The sequence below is a fragment of the Mus caroli genome, unplaced genomic scaffold (assembly GCF_978045245.1).
Source record: "Mus caroli unplaced genomic scaffold, Mus_caroli_1 scaffold_17, whole genome shotgun sequence".
NCBI lineage: Eukaryota > Metazoa > Chordata > Mammalia > Rodentia > Muridae > Mus > Mus caroli.
In genome coordinates this window covers 54,457,776-54,482,685 of record NW_028227272.1, presented here as the reverse complement: position 1 = coordinate 54,482,685, position 24,910 = coordinate 54,457,776, and the positions used below count along the sequence as shown (strand labels likewise).

The 24,910-nt window shown below is 42.4% G+C and overlaps 2 protein-coding genes across 3 annotated transcripts in view; one reads left to right on the top strand and one right to left on the bottom strand.

Annotated features, from left to right (window-relative positions):
• Window positions 1-24,910, top strand: part of Cmss1 (cms1 ribosomal small subunit homolog) — a 298,119-nt gene that overhangs the window by 127,502 nt on the left and 145,707 nt on the right. Inside the window, exon 1 of one of the 2 annotated variants that reach the window (XM_029470283.2) lies at window positions 23,990-24,020. The exons of the other annotated variant lie outside the window; for it this stretch is intronic. The gene's annotated coding sequence lies outside the window, so the exon portion shown is untranslated. Of the gene's footprint in view, window positions 1-23,989; window positions 24,021-24,910 lie in introns of those variants that run through there. 2 annotated transcript variants of the gene reach the window in all.
• Filip1l (filamin A interacting protein 1 like) overlaps window positions 1-24,910 on the bottom strand; it is a 238,822-nt gene that overhangs the window by 123,910 nt on the left and 90,002 nt on the right. The window lies entirely within an intron of this gene.

The window sequence follows — 24,910 nt, the reverse complement described above, 5'->3', positions numbered from 1 at the left end:
GAGTCCATCGTGGTGAGCATGCATGACAGGATCAAGCCCAGTGTCAGGAGCAGGAAGCAGAGAGCTCACATCGCAGCCACCGGCAAGAAGCAGAAAGGAGTAAACTGACCTTTCCTGTGTTACTAAGCTCTCCGTCCTTAATATGACAGGTTTTTTTTCTACAAACTATGTTCTTCTTTTTTTTCTTTTTTTCTTCTTTTAAAAATTCCATAGGAATTTTTTTTGCTATAGTTACTCCTTTTAAATAATGATAGAGAAACTTATTTATATTGTCTAGCTTTGTTAATAAGTGAAAAAAATTTCTCCAGAGGTGTAGTTTGTAACTCTAAATAGTACAGCCTGTGAAGCAAGTCAAAAATAATAGCACGGAACACTTACACCTGAGCTGGTTTGAAATCCCAGCAGTTAAGGGGCTCTCCCCCTGGTGGGCTTTTCCTAATTATAGACTTCTCATTACACATCTGGCTTTGAGAACATTAATTAAAGTGATTACTACGAGTTAGCCAGTGACAGACACCAGTAATAATATCACCACAAAAACCTGATCAGGGAAGCCAGAGCCTGGACCTATACAGTTAAATGTCAAAGTTCTACATCCTTGATCATTAAATGCTGTCATTTGCTGTGTTTTCTTGTCTCCTGGACAGAACAGTTTGGACAGTGACACAGAGGGATGAAACAACCTGCAGACATGGTCCATGATTCCTTACAAGAGGTAGAAGGCTGGGGGACAGGCAAGCAGCCTGGCGTAGAAAGAAAGCCCTTGGTACAGTGGAGCTGACACCTTGTCATGGGGCAAGAAGGAACCATGAGTGGAGTGAGACACAAAATAACATCATGGCATTAATCTCAAGAGGCACACAGCAGCCGAGTCAGGGGCAACTCGAAAGATCCCAGGCATCAGGAAATGGTATTGCAGTGGTTCAGCAGGGATGATAAGGGCGTGCAGTCGCAGGGTTAGATGGATCAGGCATAAGGAAGGCAGAGAAGGGAGTTGAAAGGGTTTGAATTGTTTTTGAGGTATTTTGTTTCTTGAAGGAACGAAATTCTTTGATTAATCTATGAAAGTATTTTAAACAAGAAAATGGTCAGTTATCAACACTAGGCTCTAAACTGAGTAGCACAAATATATCTTAATCTTGGTTACTGAACCTGGGAGGTTTACTACAAACAAATAGAGTCAATGGATTTCATTGGCTATAACATGACACTGCAGAAGTCAGCACTCTTGACAGCTGGGGCCTCCATAGACGAGATAACTTAGTGTTTGGGTCTAAAGTTAGCCACTCTCTTAGTCGTGGATGGGGAGAGGAAGAACCCATTGCCATTACTCCAGAGTCAGTTCAAAGAATATAAGATGCATATAGACATCAGAATCCCCAAAGAAAAAATCATAATGAAAATAGAAACAGGCCAAAATTCCATGTATAAATTATTATTCCAGCTGGTCCTCCTTACGATTAATAAAGCTATACTGAAGTTTTTTTATAATTCCACCTAAAGTCTTTTTGCATAAAACAAGAAATAGACATTTCAAAAGAAAACATTTTATGACTTACCTCTGGAAAATATTATAAATTCTTAATATAATAGTAAAGAATTTAGAATTTATAGACCAAAAAAACAGTATATAAAAATAAAATATTGTCTTCAATAATTCCCTCATGGAAAAAGAATAAAAATCTTTAAGCCAATCATCTCTAAGAACCTACTCAGCCTTATAGAAGATGAGAGCCAAGGAGGTAGCTCAGGGGTAAGAGCCCTTGTACAAGTCTGAGGGCCTTGAGCTTGAGGCTCCTGCACCCGTGGAAAGCCAGGCGTGACAGTGCTAGCCCAGAACCTCAGCACTGAGGGTGAAGATGGGAATACCCGGGAGCTCCCTGACCCGAGGCTGGGCAAACCAGTGAGCTCCAGGTTCAGTGAGAGACCCAGTTTCAAGGCAGTAAGGTAAGGAGCTATGACAGGAAGTGTATCCCATTCCCTTCTGGCCTCCACAGCTCACCCCCCATGCACTTTCGAGACTACATGCACATTAACTAATTAAATAAATGAAAAGACCACTTAAAGTTTCATTCTAGTCTCTGATTATGGGCATCTTTAAGGAAACATCAAAAAGGCAAAGTCTGAGTTAAAAGGTATTAAGCAAATGCATCAAAAGAAAGGGAATGTAATGCTGCAATATATGTTCCCTTCCCTAATAGGGTAATTTCTTTGGGAAATAAATTTTGAGAGAATGAGCCAGCACTGAAGCCTAATGATTCATACTGTATCCCCTTGTTAAGCCCCACCCCCACTCCCTTAGTTTTTCCTTAAAGCTCAGGGTCATGAGATACGAAACCTATTTAATGAGAAGTCCACTTGAAATTGTCATGTTGGTAAAAGAAAAGTATTAAATCTGTCAGCACAGGCGTGTTAAGCATCACCTCTGTATGCCAATACAAAAAGCATTAATTGAAATAGTTTAGCCTTTTCTACTTGCAGCCAACATTCATGGAACAACGACGTCATTCACAGTACCACTCGGATGTTATAAAGATCTGATGAGGAACGAGATGTGGGCTCTCCTTGCCCAGCAAGGAAAGAAAGCACAGTTTAGTTGGGCAACGAGTTCACAAGCAGCCAGCTCTAAGGTGGAATTTGTCTCTTGCCCTGTCAAGTGGGAAGCCAAGTACTGTGAAGCATGAGGTGAAGCCTTGATTCCTGAGGAAGCCAGGAGCATTGGTTTGAAGGAGGGGATACTTAGCTGAGCCTTAAAGCTTGAGTAGAAATTGCTAAAGCAACAAGGATTACTTAGAAATTGGAAAATAAAGGGTCTGTCCTTAGACAAAGAGAAGCCTGGTTGAGCTGCACTGTTTAGAATGGTAAAGGGAAGAAGTGAGACTCAGCCTTGTAGTTCTCGAACGAGAGCTCTAAAGAAGCTGCTGGGTTTATTGGGCATTCAGCAAGTCTAAATGAACTTGACAGTCTGGTAGCTAATGTCAGGTCTCTAGATCGGTTAATCTCAACTCTCTGACTCTGGAAAGGTCACCTAGTTTCTTTCTTTTGGTTTGCTTGTCTGTAATCTCTGAAGCCTTACATCAGATATTTTCAGTTTTTAGCAACATAGTAGCATATAGTACTTTGTCTATGTTAGATAAACTCAACAAGGTCTGAAACAGTATAACCAGTGCATTTGCATTTATATGGGAAACCATTTAGGACTGTATGAGAAATGAAATAAAAAAAATAACATATACCTCTATATGCTTTTGGCTTAGATTTTGTGTAAATGAGATTGTAACACACTCTTGAAACATTACCAGTTCCCCATTGTCTGACCTGTGTGCTTTAGGTCCACTGGTGTTGTACCACTCATGTGACATGATCAAGAGAATCACCTGGGACATAGTAGTATGGACTATGATGCCTTTCATCCTGACTGGCTCTCTGGGAGCCCTTCCTTTCTTCTTTCTGTGTCGTTAGTAGCTCCAATTGTGACTTGTTAAAGAAGAGCCCATGGAATGGGGTGACAGTTTCAAGGTGTCCAGCTATTCAGGAGCTGCCCAAATTGGTCTTCCCTTACTCCAAGTTAGGTTCAATACTGGCCCAGGGCTGTGCTTCCAAGACATCTGGGAGCCATTCAAACAAGAGAGGCATAATGAAGATGTGAAACTTGGTAGAATCGTGACAATGACAAGCTACTGGGCTCATCAGTAAGACATGGGAGTAACCCTTCCATGTGTGCAGTTCCATGTCCCCTGCACTTTCCGAGCACTGCCCGACCTGTTACCGAACCTCGCAGGCACACTGTACTGGAGAGTAATACTCATGGTACTTTGGCCACAAACTGGTTCTTTCATGCCTCCTGCATAGGTTTAACTGCTGCTTGCAGCTTGCCTTAGTCTGTTGGCAAAGTACTGCATAATCTTGGTCTTCGGAGCTAAGCCCACAGGTCACACCAACCCTCTAGGAAGCTTAGGGCCCACCCTCAGGTGTCTGAGGGACTCTTAGCTGCCACAGCCTGTAGACGCTGCTGAAGTACCTTGTCTCCCCAGTGGTTCCACATCACATGCCTATTGTCATTTATGCAACCCAAAGAGAGGAAATGTGTTGATTCACATAAGCAGATGTGTAAATAGAGCAAAAGATACCTGAGAAGACATTTTAAAAACAAGCAACTTTATGCCTTTTCAGTGGTTGTTAAACAGATTTGTGGCTTCTTTCAATCTCATGCGGTTGTGAGTTTAAGGATCTAAAGTAACGTAGTGAAGTGATACATGTTTGGTATGTGTACTTTGGTGTATTTTTAATAATGTGTGTGCTTACATGTTTCTGTCTCCTTACACCATAACTCTCCTTGAGCCTGCCACATGTAAATACTGCTCATCCAGCATTTTAATGAGTAGCTGTGTAATTAAGAATGAAGTGCACATTTCATTCAGCTAATGTTCAAAGCTATTCGAGTCACTGAGATGGTTAATCTCGGAAGTGCCCCTGACCACCATCCATTCTCAAACCCTGTTAATACCACACGCAGTATTTCAGAGAGTGTTCCTTTCTCATTTTTCAAAACTGTGCTTATAAAATTTGATGACAATTAAACATCTACGCCATGAAATAGTAATTTATGCAGCAATAAAAAATAAATAAATCCATGTATTGTAGGCTTGCCACAGAAGACAGCTGCTCTAAGCATGCTTTGTAGTCTGTTCCATCAAAGCAATACAGGGCTTTGCAAATATTTGCAGGGCGGATATCCTTCAAGTATCAACGGACTGTGCTTTTGTCCCTACTATGTGAACATGGGGGAGGCAATCTTCTACTCATAAGTGGTAGTAAATACAGCAGTGAACCAATCAAAAATTGCCTGAAAAAAGTAGCCGGAAACTTTTTACAGCCACACCTCCCTTGCCTCTCCCACAATTTGAGAAATTTCTAGGGACAGTGCTCCCTAGCTTCCCTAGTAAGGAGACCAAGAAAGAGGTCCCTAGTGCTGTCACTAAAAGGTGAAGCCCGCATCATCATGATCCCCACTCAGCACGGTGCTCATCAGTGCTCCCTAGGACTCCACTATCCCTGGCAATAAAGTGAGATCAGGGGACAAAAACTAAGAAACAGAACAATTTCAGAGTACAAAACACTTCCCAAAGCAAGCAAGGATGCAGTTCAGTTAGAAGACAAGCTGGGGCGTGGCCAGGAGAAAATATATGATCAGATGTCTGAAATACTTTATAATATCAGTTAGCTGAAATACTTTTTTGTCTTGATTAATCTCTTACCTTTTATAATATTGTTCACCATGAAAAAGGTGTGGGTGGGGTAGTCATACAGAAAGTTTTAGAAAGTTCCAGATATCAAGTGTTTATGTATAAAAATTAACCCATATTTCTGTAAATTTAGCTTTCCTTCTTCATTTATTCATTTGTTTGTTGTAGTAAAGTTGGAATTTGTTTGGGAGGCAGAGATGTATTCTTTGCTAGTAGCAATTTATTTATTATGTGGTATGCCATGTCATTGCAAATTAAAGGTTATATTTTGTCTTTTTCACATGTGTTCTGGAGCCAGGGATGAGAAATTCATGATATTTTAGAATTAAGCCATTTGCTACTAATAGGTAATGACAGGCTAGAAGCAGGAGGCCCCACTCAGTCTACATTAGATCCTGAGCCCTGAATCACTTTCTTATGATCCCTAAAGACCTTTGCCATTCTGTCACTTGCACCAAGTTTCTGGTAAGCTCCTGATGTGGTCAGTTGTCCTCTGCCTCTGGTAACTGAAACCCATTCTCCATACAGTCCAGGGGCTTCTGCTCTTAGAGTATCTTTGCCAAAAATCCCCTTCTTCATATACTTCTTAGGAAGAATGAACATGTTTGTGAAAACATGTACCTTGTCTCTGGCCACCAAGGAGAAGGGAATCCTGGGAGAGAGGGAGGGAGGGAGGGAGGGAGGGAGGGAGGGAGGGAGGGAGGGAGGGAGGGAGGAAGGAAGAAGCAGTCAGGGAAGAAAGGAAGTAAAGAAAGGAGGGAGAGAAGGAAGGAAGGAAGGAAGGAAGGAAGACAGAAAAAGATCTATTGTCCACTCCTAATTCTTTTTTATTAAGATTTTAGATAATAAAATCTAGGTCCACATTCAGCTAATATTGAGTACTTTGCTTACTGCAAAACACCAGTCCCAGACTATAGATGAGGGATTGGAACAATGCTGTGGTTCAAAGAACATAGGGAATGGTGCATTACCATGTTCTTAAGAAGAATATTTTAACAAACAAATGACCATAGTGACCAAGGATTTTAACTAGTGTAGTTTCAGGGCCAGATAAACTGATGGTTTATTGGTGGGAATGGGGTAATTCTTGTTCAATATAAGTCTTTAAAGGATTGCACACAAGGGCATAAGGAATTGGGCTCATGTAATTAGAAAATGCATATTAGTCATTTTTTAAAGACACAGATTATCAAAACTAAAGGTCACAGATTAATTGAAAGAGAGAAGTTTGAGTAACAAATGATCCTGAGTGCTAATAGTTCTTAAGGCATTTGGAATGGAGTAAGATGCTAAGTTATCTAAACCACATTCATAAAATTAAAGTAGGAGCTGAGCATGGAGGCGCAAGTCTTTATTCCCAGCACTTGGGAGGCAGAGGCAGGCGATGTCTTTAGGTTCAAGGCCAGCCTGGTCTCTATAAGGAGCGCCAGGGCATCCAGGGCATTGTAGAGAGAACCTGTCTCCAAAATCAAAATGAACAAAAACAGCGAAGTCTGAAGTTTCTCTTCGGTCTTCTGGGTTTTCTTATAATTATCATAAAATGAACTGTGTCGTAAACATGGATTTTCAAGCCTGCTTGAGTACCTATCACACACTTGCCTAACACAGTGCTTTGACACTAATAGGATCTCAGACTATGCAATCTATACATGAATCTAAAGCAGTAACTGGAAGTGTATTCATAAGTAAATAAACTGTTGTGAGACGTTAAAATTTTATTTCGCATTTTTTGTACCTCAGTGTTGACAGTATAAAGTCTAAAGCTTCATCAGCAGAGGGGCCGATGCTGCGTCCTGGTGTAACTGGAGGTGATGCATCCCAGAACCAGGTTTTTGCTTTTGTTTTTCTGTTTGATGGAGTGTGTATGTTGGGAGTTGCCTTTGTTGTTGTTGTTGTTGTTGTCTTTGTTTTGTTTTTGATTTTCCAAAACAGGGCTTTTCTATATAGCCCTGGCTGTTTTGGAACTCACTCTGTAGACCATGCTGGCCTGTAACTCAGAACCACCTGCTTCAGCCTCCTTAAGTGCTTATAAAAAGTCTGTGCCACCACCACCTTGCTAATATTTTTGTTTGTTTGCTTTCTAATAAAAGTTGCTACATTGACTATATGGCTCTCCATTCCATGGCCATTAAAGGATATTACTATAAATTTTTTATAACGTGATTTTTCTTATGCCTACTGAGCTCTACATATTTTTTAAAGAAAAGCACATCCTTACTGTAGGGCATTTTTAACAAAAGAATGTGAGAAGGTTGTTGGGGGGGGTTGTTTTAAGTTCAAAGGGAAAGAAAAGGAACAAGATGAGGTATCTTTTTGGTTGAGAGCCTAACCTTTAAGGGCTGAGCCATCTCTCCAGCCCAAAGGTCTCTTTTTAATGAGAAGAATTACAATGTGCTTATGCTAGTTGAGCAAGACACAAAGAAATACTAAGTTCAGAGGCAGGTCCCTGAACTCAAGTAGTGGTAGAATGATTATTCTTCTTCTTGTCCTCATGCTGATGACAGGACTTGGTCCTCATGAGACAGTTAGCAATGTCTGGAGATATTTTGGGCTGTTCCACTTCTGGTTGGGAGACTTCAAGGTATCCACTCAATAGAAGCCAGAGAGCCAAGTCAACCCCATACTGCAGAGGACATTCCTCTACAGTAAATAATCAGAGTCCAAATCACCCAAAGCATTAGAGTCGAGAAACCTTCATCTAGTTAGAATTTCAAGAAATACTGGAAGAAGAGCCAGGTATAGTAGTGGCACATACTTATAGTCCTAGCACTCGGGAAGTTGAACAAGTAGATGCTGAGTTTAAATCCAGTCTGGACTATACAGCAAGACATTCTGAAAAATCCAAAATTGAGAAAGATAATATCAACTGTATACAAACAAACATGGAAGTGTAAGCGGTGATCTGACCTCCATCTGATTAAAATAGAAATAGCCGCATGTCCTCCAAGACTAAAATTCTGTTACCAAAGTGAGCCAAAATTAAAAATTGCTTTTACACAGTTCTGAGGTCTGAGTTATTTTCTCCGTGAATGAATGTAATGAAAGTATTTTGAAATTCCATTTGAAATTGCATGCACATGTCTAGTAAGCAAGGCTCACAAAATGCTTTTGTTAACTTAAAAATAACACTGTACTGGTAAACATTTCATTAACTTGATATGGAAAAAAAAACATAGTAAACAGACATTAAAATAGATTTGCCAGTCTGTCTTCCTACTGGCTTCCCAAAAGATGGAGAGGGTAGTGTTCTTCTGGGACATTATTTCTGTTTCTGGGGAACAGCTCTATTTTCCTAATCAAATAAAAATTTCAAAGGAAATGTGCTCCATGAGAATGCAAGGATGAGCAGGGATTTCATTGCTTGTCAGGACACACTTGGGAGAATCTTGTTTCAACTATCATCCCATGTCAACAACTGTTTTGTCCTATAAAAAAAAATGACTAAAAATAAGAGAATTATCATGATAATCCAAACCAGCCTTTAAAAAAAAAAAAGAAAGAAAACGAAGTCTGGAATTTTTCTTTAGTTTTCCTTTTAAGAGTTGCTCTGTCAAAAAGATCTGAGAGGCACTTTTAGCCTTGCTTCTGAACTCCTACCAGACAGGTGTCTTTGCATTTGGATCGACAGTTCAAAGAGACATACAGCAGCAGCAGCAGCAGGGAAGGGAGCTAGCTCTTTCTGCCTTCTCCCTCCCAAGCACAGTGGCGGGTTTTCTGGAAGGGCTGTTTGGGTTGTAGTGACGCCAGCCAGCCTTGCTGGTCCCAGGAACACTTTTTCCATCTTGTCAGTTTGCTCCTCGTTCTGCCTTCTTTCTCCTGGCCACTTCTACCTCAGTTTCTATTAACATTTGTTCTACAATCCTAAACAACTGAGACTCCCTGCACCTCCCCCCCGCCCCGATTCTGTATGTAATTATTAGGCATGTGCCTTTAAAGTGGGTACTGCTTTTTTTTTTCAAGGACTCAATAGGAAAAAAAAATCAGTGATTTTTCTCAACAGATTTTTTAATCTAATGGTTAAGAATGAAACAGTTGATAAAACACTTTCATATATGGTATCAATCCTTCTTTAGTCCAAGAATAACTGAACAAAATGAATATTATTCTTTTCCTTGAGAGAGTGGGGTGGGGCCAAGCATCCCTAGCCAAGGGCTGGGATTAAAAATACCTACTACCATGACCAGTCCAAAGGCTTTAGTGTGTGTGTGTGTGTGTGTGTGTGTGTGTGTGTGCCCCACAGGACAACCTTAAGTGTCATTCTTTCAGGATCTCTCCACTATTCCTGGACTAGCCTAGAACTCAAGTTAGTTGCCTAGGCTGGCTGGCCAGTAAGTCCCAAGGATCCACTTGCCCCCCCCCCCTCCAGTGCTAGGGTTATCAATATGTGTCTCATAAGCAGCCTTTTCTATGGATCCTGGGTATCCAACTCAGGTGTTTGCTATACAATAGTTAAAGCCAGTTAGTCTCAGATGAAAGTTCAGAGAGTATTGGAAGAGCATTTAACATAAGGTAGATGTCTTTCAATATATATATATATATATATATATATATATATATATATATATATACACTTTGCTTCCTAAAACAATACCAATTTATACAAGAAAAAGTATCATAGGTATTCTATTTCAGACTTGAAAATGATATTTTCTTACTACAAGATGGTCTCCAAGCTGTTCTGCATAGGTGTTTTAATGTCTGTGTGCTAGCACCTCCTCTTAATAGAAGAGAAAATATATGTATATTTTTGGAAATAGACATTTACCAACACAGCTGGCAAGAGAAGTGGACCTGTGAGCTGTACCTCTGCTCCAGGAGAGACGTGCCACAGTCCTGGCATTCAGTTGTTCCGTAGCTTTCTGAGATTCTAGTCACTTCTTCCCCTTTTCATCTCCCAGCTACCTTTTGAGTGCATAGTTCACTGATATTTCTGTGATCTACTTAAAGGCAGATGAAACCTTACACTCTCCGTGTTCTATACGGCCACATAGTACCTTGTCTCTAAAGAGATAATAGCTCCTACCCGGGGTGAATTCACTCCATTTGTATCCTATACCCAGTCATTGATCTCCCCTAGAGCAGACCTGTTGCTGGCCCTCTTACGTATGTGTTCCCAGCCATCCCCTTCAGTCCTGACTTTCCTTCCTTTCAACCTTCTTATGCTTATGCTAGCACTCTTCTGTTTAACAATAAATAGGAGGTATGAGCAACCATTTCCTCCTGTCGCTGCTGCCCCTGGATCTCCCTGCCCTTGCTTTCCAGAGGGTCTGTTCCCTGTCCACCACGTCCCATTCACTCTGTGTCTGTCTTCTCGTCAGTCCTCCCATGTAAGCACAGGGGAAATCCTATGATCACAGCCACAGACGATCCCCAGCACACACTCACCTTAGCTTTCCAACAACAGCTGCAGTGGACGCTACTTTATCAGTCTTGAAATAATTTTTTTTCTGTGGGCTTCTCTGATCCCTTTTGTTCCTCGTTTGCTGTATTTATTGAGTGTGGTCCCCCGCCCCATCCCCGTCTCTCCATCACTTCCTCATCTTTATCCATCCCTTAAAGGCACACTTTTATTTCCAGCACTCTTTGCTTTTCATTTGTTCATCCTTAGCCTCAGCTACAGTGGGTTGGTGCCAACTCCTAAGAACCAGCGTTGCACGGCTCTTTTCTGCCCTGTGTACCGACCGTCATAGATAGCTAAAAGATCATCCAAGGTAAGAATAGCATCAGCTCCTGCTTCAGCAACAGCCACAGGTCAGGGCTTTAGTACTACAGCCGTGATAGCAGCAGAACACTAGCCTCGGCAGGGCATACTCGCCAGTTTCTGAAAGCGTCTCACACTTTCTGAACTCCAGACATCATTTCCACCTGATTTCTAGCCAGCTCATCTTGAACACCCAAATGTCGAATGGAATTTATTGTCTTCTCCTAAAGCAATCCTGGCCTGCCCTAGCCAATCAAATCCTAACAGTCCCATTGCTCTCCTGCTAATACCCTCCTCTCGCCCATCTAGCCACTGTACCTACTTAACTGATAGGTATGTATCCTCACCTCATCTCATAAAGATTGACGTTAGTTCAGTAAGATACATGGTGGGGCACTGCAGAGTAAATTCTCTACCAGTGAGCATAGAACAGGGTATTGGAACAAAGAAGGAATGAGTACCAGAAGAGCAGATGAATCTGGAAGTGACACAGGCATACAAAACACATGTCATGGAGACCAGCCAGCCACATGTTGCCAGTTAATTCAACATCCAGAAGTACTTTAGATTCATCTTTGCCTGAAAATGCAGTATTGCAGCCTCTGTACCCTCCAAATGCCTGTCTACCTCACATTCATTCTCCACTGCGCTTCTAAAGAAGTGATTCTCACAAGACCCAATCATGTTACGCTTGCCCCAGCGTTGAGATTTCCTGTAGCTCTCCAAAGCCTTTGAAAGAAAGTTCAAGTGAACACCCAGAGAAAACCTCCTGCCAGGAGAATTTCTGGCCTATCCTTTAAGACTCAGCACTGATATCTCTGAAGCCATCCTTGGCTTTCATGGGCACTTCTGCTGTGTACTCAGGGTATACGACTCAGGATGTAATTATTGAACATCTGTGTCATAAATTGTGCTTGCACAGAAGAGTACCTTTGAAAAGGTAATCCTTTTTAAAGCATTTCTGTTTGAGAAAACATACTTAAGAAATTATACAAAAAAACAGGAATTCCAGTACTCAAGAGAGTGAGACAAGAAGATCCCAACTTTCAAGCTAGCCTGAACCAACACCCCATCTCAAGATATAAATAAATAAATAAGTACTAAAAAGTGACTTTAAGGGGGGAGGGGGGGCTGAATAGAACTTATCTACTTAGCCTGATGATACCCTAGTGTCAGTCCTCTATGCCTAAAAGAAACAAGAAAGCAACAAAGTGAGAGAAGGTGGGACAGAGGGACAGGGACTGAGTAGGGTTGGGGGTTGAGAAGGAGGGAAGGAAAAGAATAATTTCCACACTAGAAGAGAATACTAAGTACAAAGTAGGAGACAGGAAGGAAGGGGGCCCTGTCTTGCAGACAGCATATATTACTTTGTCTTAGGAGATTTACTAGCATTCTCTCCGCACCTCAGTGAGAGGTACAGAGGTGCAGTAGTATCTGTAGGATAGGTGGAAGAAAATCCTAACAACTGCCCAGAACTATATGGAAGTTTCTTCTCTTGTTTCATTTAGATTTGCGCGAGCCTGGAGATGGAACCATGGACACATGTATCTTTAGTTTGTATAGGCCACATTCCCTGCCCTGGGAATTGCTTCTTGTGGTCCACAGAGTGAATCTGCTGGACTTCAAGGAAAAGCTCAGGGCCTAGCCTATTCAATCAGCCCTTTGCTAAACACATAAAAGAAGCCTGCCACTTGATGATTCATTTGCCTTACAGTTTGCCAGAGGCTCAAGCAAAAGGTCCTAATTAAAAGATCTGTTGTTTCTGTGGTCTCTTGCTCAACGGTAAGGAGAGAATCCCCAGGGCTTCATCCCATCCCCACACAGTGAATCCAGTTAATCTTCTAGATTAAAACAAAACATGCACACCACCCTCAAAATTTATAGCTGAGTTTCACACATAGTCTAGTTCCCTCTACTCTCTGAGGCCCTCTATTCATGTGGATATAAAGATGCTGGTCAGTCTCTCAACTCTAGTGGCTCTCAGTCCTGGAGAGGCACTGGGGTGGGGAGCCTCTGGCCAGCAAGGAGTCCAAGCATGCCTATTGTTTGAAAGTGTTCCCAGTAATTCTAATGTATGGTCAGGAGTGAAGACACTGTCCTAGAGTCAAGACAGTATTCACTGCACTCCACCCTGGATTGCTTCATGTCCCCTCTTCATCCTTCACGCCTCTGCCCTTCAACTTCCCCGGGGTTTTCCAGCCTCCTTGCTTTTAGAAGGAAGACAGTTGGCCAGAGCCACAGCAGAGCACTGCCCACACTCAGAAAACAGCATGTGTCTTTGTGTTCTTGTTCACTATCTAGCTCTCACTGGACCTGAGGCTCGGATATTGGCACTGCTATGGAGTCCCTTTCAGCTGCAGATCCAGGAACATGTGATGGCTAGGCTGAGGCAGGGGCAGAAGGAGCTGGAAGCAGCAGTTAGACATCTGGAGGAAAAGTCATGCCGACAGCACCAAAGTCACAGAATGCCTAAGCTAAGCAGTGCTGAATAATCACCACATCAAAGATTACCTACTCTTGCTACTTCTTTATGAAAGAAAAATTAAATCCACAAAACAATATATGCTTATTAAAAACAACCTCAGTGTTGTTAAAAGTGAAAGTTCTTTGGTGCTTGTTATTTGAAGTATTTTATATAGTCTACAGAATTAATATGTAGGTTGATTTTAAAAGAACTGAGCTATTTCGAGTGTAGTATAAAGTAACTGTGTCCTCTATAAACATGGTGACAATGCCTGTCGTTTGCTCTGTAGCAAGACATGGGTCTGGGTCTGGGGTAGGGCAGGGATTTGGCCGGAGCCATATTTTCCTAGACAACCTGTCTTCTGAGTGTTACCTGTTTCAGAGCACTTGCTTTTCATTAAATCATCCAATATTTCATATTCTTTCTCTTTTACCCAAAATGAGGTCTGATTGAGTCTAATATTAATAATGCTACTTATAACAGATGCCAGTCCTCTTAATGGAGGCTTACAATTAATCTCTGTTAAGGGTGGTAGGTAAATTTGGTGACAGCTAGGATAGCCTCTCATTTACCAGAGTGGCCAAGAGGCTAAATTCCACCTGGTTTTTCTAAATAAGTCTTAATGGAACAAAGCTGTAACTGTTCGTCTATGTATCGTCTAGAGCTGTTCACATCCTACAATGACAGGGGAGAGGCATCGTGACAGAAACCATATAGCAGCAAAATCTAAAATCCTTGCTGTGCGGGACTTTGAGGCAAAAAATTGACCAACTTGTGTTTACCTGACCAAAAGAATCGTATTATCAACAATCAGAACAAACCCAGTAAGGTCTGTGTGTGGGAATGAGGATGCTGGGATTTTGTCTGTAATGCTATGCATGTCTCACTGTTTTCAGTAGAGAGAGACTCAGCAAGGACACAGTATAGGATGGCCCAGGGAGAGGGTATGAAGACATGTTCCATCAGAAAGAGGCTCAGCAAGGACACGGTACAGCATGGGCCAGGGAGAGGGTATGAAGGCATGTTCCATCTAGTTGGGTCCTGTCTTCCCATCCAACAAGTCACATCTTCTCCCTTTCTACTCTGTCCCCTCCCAGGAGGTACAGTGCTTGCTGAAAATGTGGCCAAGATTTTCAGAATACCTATCGGTTGGAGCCTTTAAATTTAAACCAGTCTGCCCTGTCTTTGCTGCCAAACCTCATAAATCATTCATCTGAACAATTAAAGGCTGGGCACCTGTTGAATGGTGGCCCAGGTGCAGTAGGTTAACCCCCTCCTTCCAGCTGCTTACAGAGAAAGGCAGGGGACCTCACACCAAGTCAGCTGTGAAGGAAGCATTAGGCATTTGGTTTTCATCTCCATTGGGCTTGTATTCTGCCGCCCCCCTCCCCCAGTCCCACGTTATTTAGGGAACACCCCTCGATGGAGATCCCACTGCAGCTCTTGCAGTGATAGGTGTCTGAATGTTTGCACTGGCCACTCTTAGAAAGGTTCCCGTCACTGCAGGTGGAAAACGTGGCGACAGGCTTACTAGAGCTGACCTCCTTCTCTTGGCGGTGGAGACCTGGTTTCTAAGAAGTTTTTCCTTCTGCAGAGCTTGGTCTGTGTGGTTACATTCTGTCAAGACAGTGGGTGTTTCATGTAAAGGCCAACTCTGAATTTGGTTTAGAGTAGGCTTTGAATATCTTTTGATTTGTTGCACACTCTTCTAAACTCAGATGGGGTTAAAAGTAGCCTAAACATTGAGTGACCTACACAATTGAGAGGAAACAAATTGATTCTGTGTCTGGCTTGTTTATCTACCCACTGTATGGCTGTAATTAGCCCGAATTTTTAATAACAAAATTGCAAAGCTGAGAGGGACCTTGAAAAATATCTAATTTTACTGATGTAGAAATGCGAACCTGGAGTAATTGTTCACAGTGATGAAGTCTCCTCCTTTAGGCCTTCAAACCAAACGGCTTAATCCATAGTTAGGCATCCCACTTGTAAGACTGCCCCACTAAAGCATTATTTACACAAAAGGAAATGCCAGAAGCTTGGGTTTGCATTCAGATTGCTTTCTTCGATGTGTGTGTGTGTGTGTGTTCTGAGAGTGCTGCTTTCTGCAAATCAGACATTCTTGGTGGATTGCATCAGGGTCCAGCGACATGATTGATGCATAAAGGGCAGAGGAGGGATGACGTAATGGCTCCGATGGCCTTTACCTGAGAATTATCTCTAGCTGTGTCTTGCAGAGTGTCTGTGTGACTCAGGCACTGAGGTGCTGCCATCCCTGTTATTCAGCTCGATAGCCTCACACTTACCTCACCCTGTCTCTGCTTTGCTTGCCAGATCTGATTAGAAGGGCTTTTGTCTTAAGCTCGTGTTTATGAAGCCTAAGTGCACTTAGCACCAATGACCACACTGACTCAGTCAGAGCAGCTTGGCGTTTATATCAGCTTAGATCAGGAAGTACTTGCACAGCACCTACTATGTGTCCCACATGTTCAGCATTCTCTTACATAATTTTTTGTCTTTCCACATCAGTTTGACAAACTCATTCCAAAAGAAACCTGAAACAAACGCCCACTGTGAGCCATAATTATAGCGGATGCTTTCAAATGCCTTTTTTTTCTTTTAGCCACAAACCAACAGTGTGGGACAGTTATTACCTGTGCCATTTTAGGGATGAGGACACTGACCTAGTTAACTTGGGTAATGTGTGTCTGAATTGAGGTTGAAACCCTACTTTCTTGGCATCGAGTACAGTACTTTTTCCACTGCATCACAAATGCTTCTAATCTATGGACTCTGGGAGCTTTGCAAAAAGTATGTATGTATAGTTCTCTTGAGTTATATTCATACCTGATTTATGATCTTCATATTTGATATACTGTCTATCTCTGTCTTTATTGTTGGTGTGTTACAAGTCAAGAGACCAGGAATAAATTGATTTATCAAACAATACTTATTGAGCTCTACAGTGGAGTTTTATCATAAAACACTAATTGGCTTGAATTCAATTCTATGTGCAAATGAGTGGAAAAAGACAGAGTGCGTTCAAACAAGTCTCCCGAGCTTATGCTCAGTGAAGCTATACTGTGGCCCTAACCTGAGATAAAATATACATATATATTGATTGATTTTCCTCAGTCCATGTGTATTCCCATTTGCCTCTCGGGGTAAGCATCTTGCCTTGCCCAATGTAATGTCGTTTTGTACAGCATGTATCGTAAACACAAGCCAACTATTCCATTCCATCTTTTATGCAACCAAAGACATGTTATCTATGCCAGAGCTTTAGGGGAAATCCATCTGGGTCTAGCCTACTAAGAAACATTATATTGTCTTCCTGCAGGAGGCCGTCCTAACACAAGTTGAAGGGTTTTTTTCCTTTAAGTGGTCTCTAAAAATCCTAACCTCCAAATGAAAATCAGACTGTTCATATTCAAATAGGAAATTTTAATTAGGGTGTTCTAAAATTTTCTTAATCTCGAGAGCATATGTCAGTTGCCGAATGTATCGTCTGTTTTCTCTGTAATATGCCAAGCCATTAGGATTAGTAGTGAACAGACTAAATATCAGTGTTCCCATAACAAAACTGTTAGACCAACTGTGGTAGCGTATACCATACTAAGTATGGGTAGCCTGTGCCCAGCCTTTGAGAGGCAAGAAGATGAGGAGTTCGAGGGCAGCTTTGGTGACATGTTAATTTGAGGTCAGCTTGAGGTACATAAGACCCTGTTTCCAACAATAACAATAAACCTGTGTTACCACTGAAGGCAATGGAAAGAAGCCAAGAGAAGGAACTGGTGAGAACAGCAGTGAACGACCGACCCATCAGAGACGAGGAAAGGCTGAGTGAGGAGATGTTTGTGCTATGGAGCCTGATCAAGTCAATCCCAGGCTCCCCATGGAAGGATAGAGCAAATGTCTGCAACTTGTCTTCTGACCTCCACATGTGCTGTGGTGTGTATACACAAGCACTCATGTGCACGCGTGCATACACACAGAGAGAGAACAAAAAAATTTAAACAAATTTCTATGAGTGGCCATACCCCCCTCCAAAAAATACCCTAAATTGTAACATTCTAAAATGATAAGTTATTTACAATATATGTCTAATAATTCTCAATTTTTCATTTAAATACAAAACACATGCAAGAGGTTAACAGTCATAAGCACTTGAGTATGGGGAGAAAGAGGTTGTTATACATTCGGAAAGGTTTTGGGTTTCTTCAGGTTTTTCTCCTGTCCCAAGAGGAAGAACATAAGGATGGAGATCACAGAGAGAGGTAACCATGACGTCAGGCTGGACCTTTGTTCCGCTTGCCTGATGCCTACATCCAGTTCCTACCACAGTCCCTTTGCCCCAGCCCAGCCATGTTCCATTCTTGCCCACCCCCAGGACCCATACATATTACAGCTCATATGCCCAGAACCAGAGTCGAGAGCAGTAGGATGAAGACAAAAGAAGCCACCAAGAAGTAGAAATCTTTATAAGAAAAGGGGAAGCAAATTCTAAGATACCCTAAGGCGGTGGGCCAGAATGCCTTTAGCACCTCTGCTAACAGCTGGAGCCATGCAGCTGTGCAGGCTGGAGGGCACAGTGGCTTCTAGAGGTGGAGGCCGTCTGAGAGGGTGGCTGCAGTTTACTGCCTCCAGAAAGACAACCACAGAAACAAACATATTCTCCCCAGTGGCTCTCCCTCACTTCACGCTTGCATCCTTTTTGATGGTTTCTCTTTGGGTTGTTTCCTTTGGGTAAGTCATTTCCCTAAATAATTTCCAACCTTCTTCATGACTGAAAAAGTTACACGCTCCTTTTGAGTATCTTTGCCAACACCCACTTTTCCTCATGTCCGGTACCCCGTAATTACCATAACTGCTCCCCACAGATGGCTGTCTTGAGTCTTGTCTTTCAGCCTTTTCTGTGAGGTGATCGTCTGTAATTTTCTCCTCCAAAGGCTCCTTTAAAAGACATATACAAAGAAAGTCTCTCTTCTCTATAGCCACGAAGGTCATCATTCAAATCCCAAAGTTTTTGTTTTGCCTCTTTTATTGTGTATTATTAAAACTCAGCTCTGGAATGATGAGAATCCAGCTTGTTTATTTTATGTCTGTTCTTCCCGTAAGAAAATTTCAACTTGGGTTACACTTGGTCTGCAGACACTTAGAATTTTCTTGTAAGTTCAAGAAATTAAAGCTAAGAGCAACTGCTCCTGATGATGTTTTGGATCAGATAAGCAAACTAACAGTTGCAGCATGTCAGCCAAACTGAACAAGCTTCTTGGTGGGTAGGATCCTGCATCGCGCGGAACTCCTTGACTGCTTCACCACCCAGGGCCCTGTTCATTGAACTCTGTGTATGGTACATGGTAGAGGACATAAAATACGTTGTTTTAAAGTAAACGTGTTTGTCTTGTTTATGTAGACTTGATCCACCCTATGTTCTTCATGGTTCTTTGAGCATTTACCTGGTTGTTTAGTGCGATGCGTTATAGTTTGTGCATCAGGCTAACACCCGCTTGTGCTGTGACTTTCTCTGCTGGGCTCTTTCTCCGTCCTTGGACTTCATTACTCATTGGTCGGTGTTAGAAGAACAAGTCACCTGGTTGTTCTCAGCTCGGAAGTCTGATCTCTCTGATTTTCTCTGTATGACCATGAGTGTGAATGATTTGAGCCTATCTTGGTTACCTTCTACCCATTGTGAGGAAAATACATTGTGGCTTGAATGTTCCATTTAACTAGAGGACTGTGTCTTAAAACAAACATTAACATAAAAACAAAACTGATTCTCAATAGATCATTCTTGTGTTAATTATGGAGTTTTAGTGACCTGTACTTGAGTGCCCCCCACCATATGGTGAGGGGAGGAAGGAAGGAACCAGATCATTTAAAAAAAAAAAAATTCTGTCCCGGGCTGGAGAGATGACTCCGCAATAAAAAGAGTGTTTCCTTTCCTGCTCTTACAGAGGACCTTTGCCTGTACTCACACACAGAGGTTCACAACTATCTGGAACTCCAGTTTAAAGGGATCCAGTTTCTCCTCTGGCCTCTGAAGACTCCTACATGCACAAAACGCACACAGGCATATACAATGCTTATAAAATTAAATAAATTCTAATCTATTATGCAATAGAGAAGAGCATCAGAAACGAAACTCCATTCCCAGTAGGGTGACTGGTACTGAGCAACCTAGAACTGACCCCCCAAATCACACAGATTTTGTTGTAATCACAATTTAAGGCCATACTCAAAGTGTTTTGTTTATTTGCTTTTTAATCCAACATATTCGTTCATTTTTGAGCGTTTTATATATTTTTATCATATTCTCACCCCCACTCCACTCAGTAGCTCCTGCCAGATCCATACCGACCTCCTTACCCTCCCAGCTTCTCCCTTTCCCCGATTCCCTCTTCTCCTCCCCTCTCCATTAAGTCCAGTTTGTGTTACCCAGCTATTCTTAGGTGTAAGGCATAGGGAGTGTGGCTGAATACCAGAGCTCACACCATTAACCAGAACTGTGTATGCCTTTCCCCATAGCTATCAAATGCTCCTCAGCTAAGGATGGGGCTACATGTCCACCTTCCCCACCCCTGTGATTTTGTCTGGTTTAAGATTGCACAGGACTTGTATATGTGGTCACAAGGTTTTGTGTTTGTTTGGTTTTTAGTTCACATGTTCATCCATCTGCCCTGTTGGGTTCAGAAAACACTATTACCTTGACTATTATCTACCACCTGTGGCTCTTATAATCTCTCCATCACTTCTTCTGAGAAGATCCCTGAACCTTCAAAGGAGGGGTGACTACAAATGGCCCTTTTAGGGCTGGACATGCCAAAGTCTCATATTCTCTGCATGTTCACTAGTTGTGGGTCTCTGTGTTAATCGCCATTTGTATAAGAAGAAGCTTGTCTAATGAAGGTTGAGAGATGCACTGATCTATGGGTATAACATTAAGCCATTTGGTATTCTTTGAGTCTGTGTCCATTTTACAGAATAATATTATTAAGCTCTCCTCTACAGCCTGTCTTGCCACAGGTCCATGGCCTCCGTAAGAGTGCAGCCATCCTTAAGCCAGAAAGTGGTTGGTTGTTCCCATAACATCTGTGCCACTATTACACACATCTGTGCCACAGTGTGCCTTATCTTGCCAAGCAGATCAGTTTTGTATATTGAACAATTCATGGCTAGGTGAAATCAACGATACTTTTTTGCCCTAGTAATGTGCCTAGAACTTTACAGAAATGTGAAAGCTAGTCAGTAGAGGTGAATCATCCAGGTCACTACCCAGTCGATTTCTTCATGATTATGACTCAAATGGGTGTTTTCAGCAATTGGGTCTCCTTGATTTCAATTTCTAGAAGGTATCCAAGAGGAGAGTAGTAATAGCCTGCCATATTGGGGATTTATATGACCCCAATGGTGAGCAACTCAAAAAGATGTAATAGCAATAACTCTTTCTGTCCAGTTTGTGTGGTCTGTCTACCTACCTACCTACCACTGCACCATTAAAGAAAAATTGGCTCTTTCCCCCCAGAAGCCATCAGCAGTTCATAGTTCCTCATAAGTCCTTCCACCACTCCATGCTAGAATGGTGCCTGGTTTGATGGTGTGCAGATAGCCACAGTTGCTGAGAATTCATCAGTGTAGCCACCCTGTAATATCCAGGAGATACTATTCAACTCCAGTCCTCCTCAGCACTGGCTCTTAGATGTCCTTTTGTCCTTCTCTTTCACGTGGCCCCTGAGCCTTGCGGGTGAGGGGAAGTCATACATATAAATGTTCTGTCTATAAGTATCCCACCAACACTTCCTCTCTGTGCTTTAAGTGACCAGCCTCCACTGCGCGAACACACTTCTCTCATGAGATCTGAGAGCTGTACTAGCCCAAGAGTACAGAGATAGGAGTTTGAAGGAAGGGCAGTGTCAGACTGTGTTTGTTTACAAGGCTGATAGTGGTGGGGCCTCTGAGCTCCCAGGCGAGTCCCTCACCATATTTTCAGTACCTTACACATCGTTTCTCATGTGGAGTGGAGCCTAAATCTATCAGCATGCTACTGGTTAACCCAGTGACCTTCATTTCGCCCTTGGCACCTGTGGCCATATCTTGCCATGTTGGTCATTACTGTAGTTCACAGTGTCCACAGCTGAGTGAGACTGTTGGTGGCCTCTTCACTCAGTACCCTTAGCCTAAGTAGCTGCCAGTACTATGAGAGTAGCCATCCAAGTGCTTTAAATCAGACAAGTGCTGCATGCTTCAGTCTTGTTTAGGGAGACTGCGCCTTGTTGCTTCAACTGCTATTGTTAACATATAGGACTGACAGGTGACACTGGAAACAATATAGAGCGAGCTAACCAGTGACGAAGGAAGGAAGAGGTATCTGTCGGTGCCTATATCACGTAACATAGCATCTGGTTATTAGTTTTCTAACTGGTTTCTAGTTGTCTTGGGTTATGGGAAACAGAGACCTCCCTGGAGATTAGGTTAGATTAGGTTCATTTCCTTGCCTGGGACTTATACACAGGGTGTGGCCCACTACTAAATCGGCATAACATTTTCCACCTCCCTGATGTTTGTACTAGCGTAATTACAATAAATTGCTGCTGGTTTTGGAGATAATCTCCGCTCTCACATCTGGGTTTCAGGTTTTGAGTAAGGCGGATGAAGCAGAGGGGAGGAAGGAGCCTTTCCATAATATTAAGGTCATTCCTGATAAAGGTGATTGCCCCACCTTTCCCCGTTAGATCCCCTGCCAGCAACAGCATAGCCTTGAGCCAAAGCCAAAGGTTTTAATACTGTATGGCCTTACTTGATAAAGTCTTTGCATGGCAAAGGGGGAAAAAAGCCAAAGTTTCCCAAACTAAAATTTTCCAAGGTTCCTCTCTGTGATTTAGGCAGAGCACCCTCCGTCTAAGTATTACCATGTGTTTGCTGGAATCACCAGGAGCCTGGGATTCGCATTCCCCAGTGCTTCTAGAGATTAGAGATTACAGGAAGTGCTGGTCACATTAAGATGGAAATCTACTGGAGCTGTGCAGAATTGTGATGTTTGATAGAAAGGACAATGGCAGAGACGAGGAACAACCAAGATGAATACTGTGATCTTTCCAAGTAACACCGAGTTATTATGGTCTGTTAGTCAGCAGGCTTCAGTGCTGTGCTGCATCGGTCCACTAATGCTTTGCATGTGTTTACCAGACTTGCTTTCCCTACCGCTAGAAACCCTGGCCTCGGAACTCTTGTCTGTCTCTGGCCCTTGGATTTCATGTGGAGAACTAGCATGGTGAGGCCAATAAATAGTTGCTGGGCATCTGAGTGGTTAAAGCCAAAGCATTGCATATCCCTTGGCAAGAAGGAGACTGTGTGATAACAACCACATGCTCAAGCGGGTCGCAGACCTGGAGCACCTGCGGGTGTAGGAAGGAGATGGTTTTCTCGATTTGCACAGATTTTCAAATTTTATATGTAATATAACATTAGCTTTAACACCTACCAAACCTTTACTGTAATTACTAACAAGTGATGAAATTCTTGAATAAGCTTAGTAGAGTGAAAAGGAACTAAGGTCTCTGACTATGTCGGAAGGAAAATTCAAATTCATTTTAGGTGACCGAATTTGCTGAGACTGGTTTCAGTATGATCACTCAAAGTTTTGGCTCCTGTTCAAAGCCAAATTAATGGATATTTACCAAACTTAGAAAATTACCAAGAATTTGAGATCTGTCTCAAGTTCAAATTATTCTTCTGTTGTTCTGAAACAAATTGTCAGCAAATATAAATTGTTCCCAAGGGATCAGAACTTTGTAGTATTAACACTAATGGCAGCAGCAAAGCAGAAACTAGATTGTCTGCCCTGGTTAGCAGCCTGCACAGTGAACGACCTTAATGGACCATGAAGACTGGAGGGCTGGGGTGACGTGGGTCACAGCCCAAAGAATATAGGCAAGCACAGCACAGGGGAACCTTTCATCACCTCCGTGACATTGAACATTTTCTATCCATAGAGCAGGCGCTTAATTTCCCCAGGTTGTTAATCTGGCACCTTTCATGAACATCACTGTTCACTCTGGGAAATAAAAAAAGCAAATAGCCAAACATCTAAGTGTTAAAGGGAAAGAAAACCAACAGAGGAAATTGCCGTAGCGTTCGGTGTACTGGCATCTTTCCCTTGTGTCTGAGGAGGCAAAGGTAGTTTGAAACTTGCAGCTTTGGCAGTCTCTTTAACAGTAACCAGAGGTCTTTGGAACAAAGGTGCTATAAACACATACAGAGTTCAGCGCGCGCGCGCACACACACACACACACACACACACACACACACACGCGAGTAAAAACTACATTCCAAATCCATTTGAGAGCCAAGTAATATGAAAGTAAAATGCTTGCCCCACCTGGCATTGATTTTTGCCAAGTTTGCCTTTGTGTTCTAAAGGAATCGGTGTTTCCCAACCTGCTGTAGTATGTTCCTTTTGCTTTGCCCACCGGTTGTTAGAATGTCTGCATGTCTTAGTGTGCTGAGGGGTGGACGTAGTACCAAGTTCTTACTTGTGTTTTCTGTCTCTTACTTTTAGGTAAGTCCTTCTGATTGCAGTGATGCTTCATTTGATGGAATCTGCCACTTGGTAATGTATTACTGTCTGTGTCACATGATGTCCACTGTCACTTTTGTGGTTTCTCAGTCTGTTCTTCCCCACTGCGTTAGAGTAATATACTCTGCTGTGGAAGGCAGTGGCGACCATCACAAGAAAGCAAGCAGGCCATGGGGAACAAGGAGAGGCAGGCACTGCATATGTTTGCCCATGAAAACACACCTTTGAAAGAGACCTGTCCGTAGCTGTTGTCGTCCGCTTTGTCGTTTAGATCCTCAGGAAGCTGAAGAGTTTACGAATGATTGGGTTTCCTTCTGAGACCGGAACCCCATTTACAGTAGTGATTTCTGCTTATGTTTGATAAGAATCTGCCATTCCTCCGATTCCTCAAAATGTTGCTGAGCATGTTACCTGCTTGTGTCTTATGGAATAGAAATTGAATCACAGTTTGTCTTAAAATGTCTATTCACTTAAAGCACAGTGTTTCATAGACAGAAGAGAAAACGAGTTTCAGGAGAAACCTGGGCGCCAAGGCTTGGAGATTATATGGGGCTGTGTTCTGTGAATGTCAGAGACAAAGCCTCTTAGAGTGAGCAACATGGTAGGATGCATAAGAACAGCAGCTGCCTCTGCCAGCTCATTCCGGATCTTTCCAGTAATGAGAAGGATGTCTGTATCTGAGACAGTTTCTGAGAAGTAGGTAGGTCCTGAATCCCAGCAATAGTTTACTTTCGGACTTGTGCTGTGCTTCTAGAAATAGACTAGACACACAACCAAAAGCCTAGTGTCCTTCCTCCAGGCATCACCTTCTCAAAGTATCTCTTGGCATGCTAGACATCACGTATTTTCTTTTAGACACAACTTGGTAAATGGTTAAGATTCATAATGCGCGGCCTAGGATAGTCAGTGCCTCAAGCCCTTCC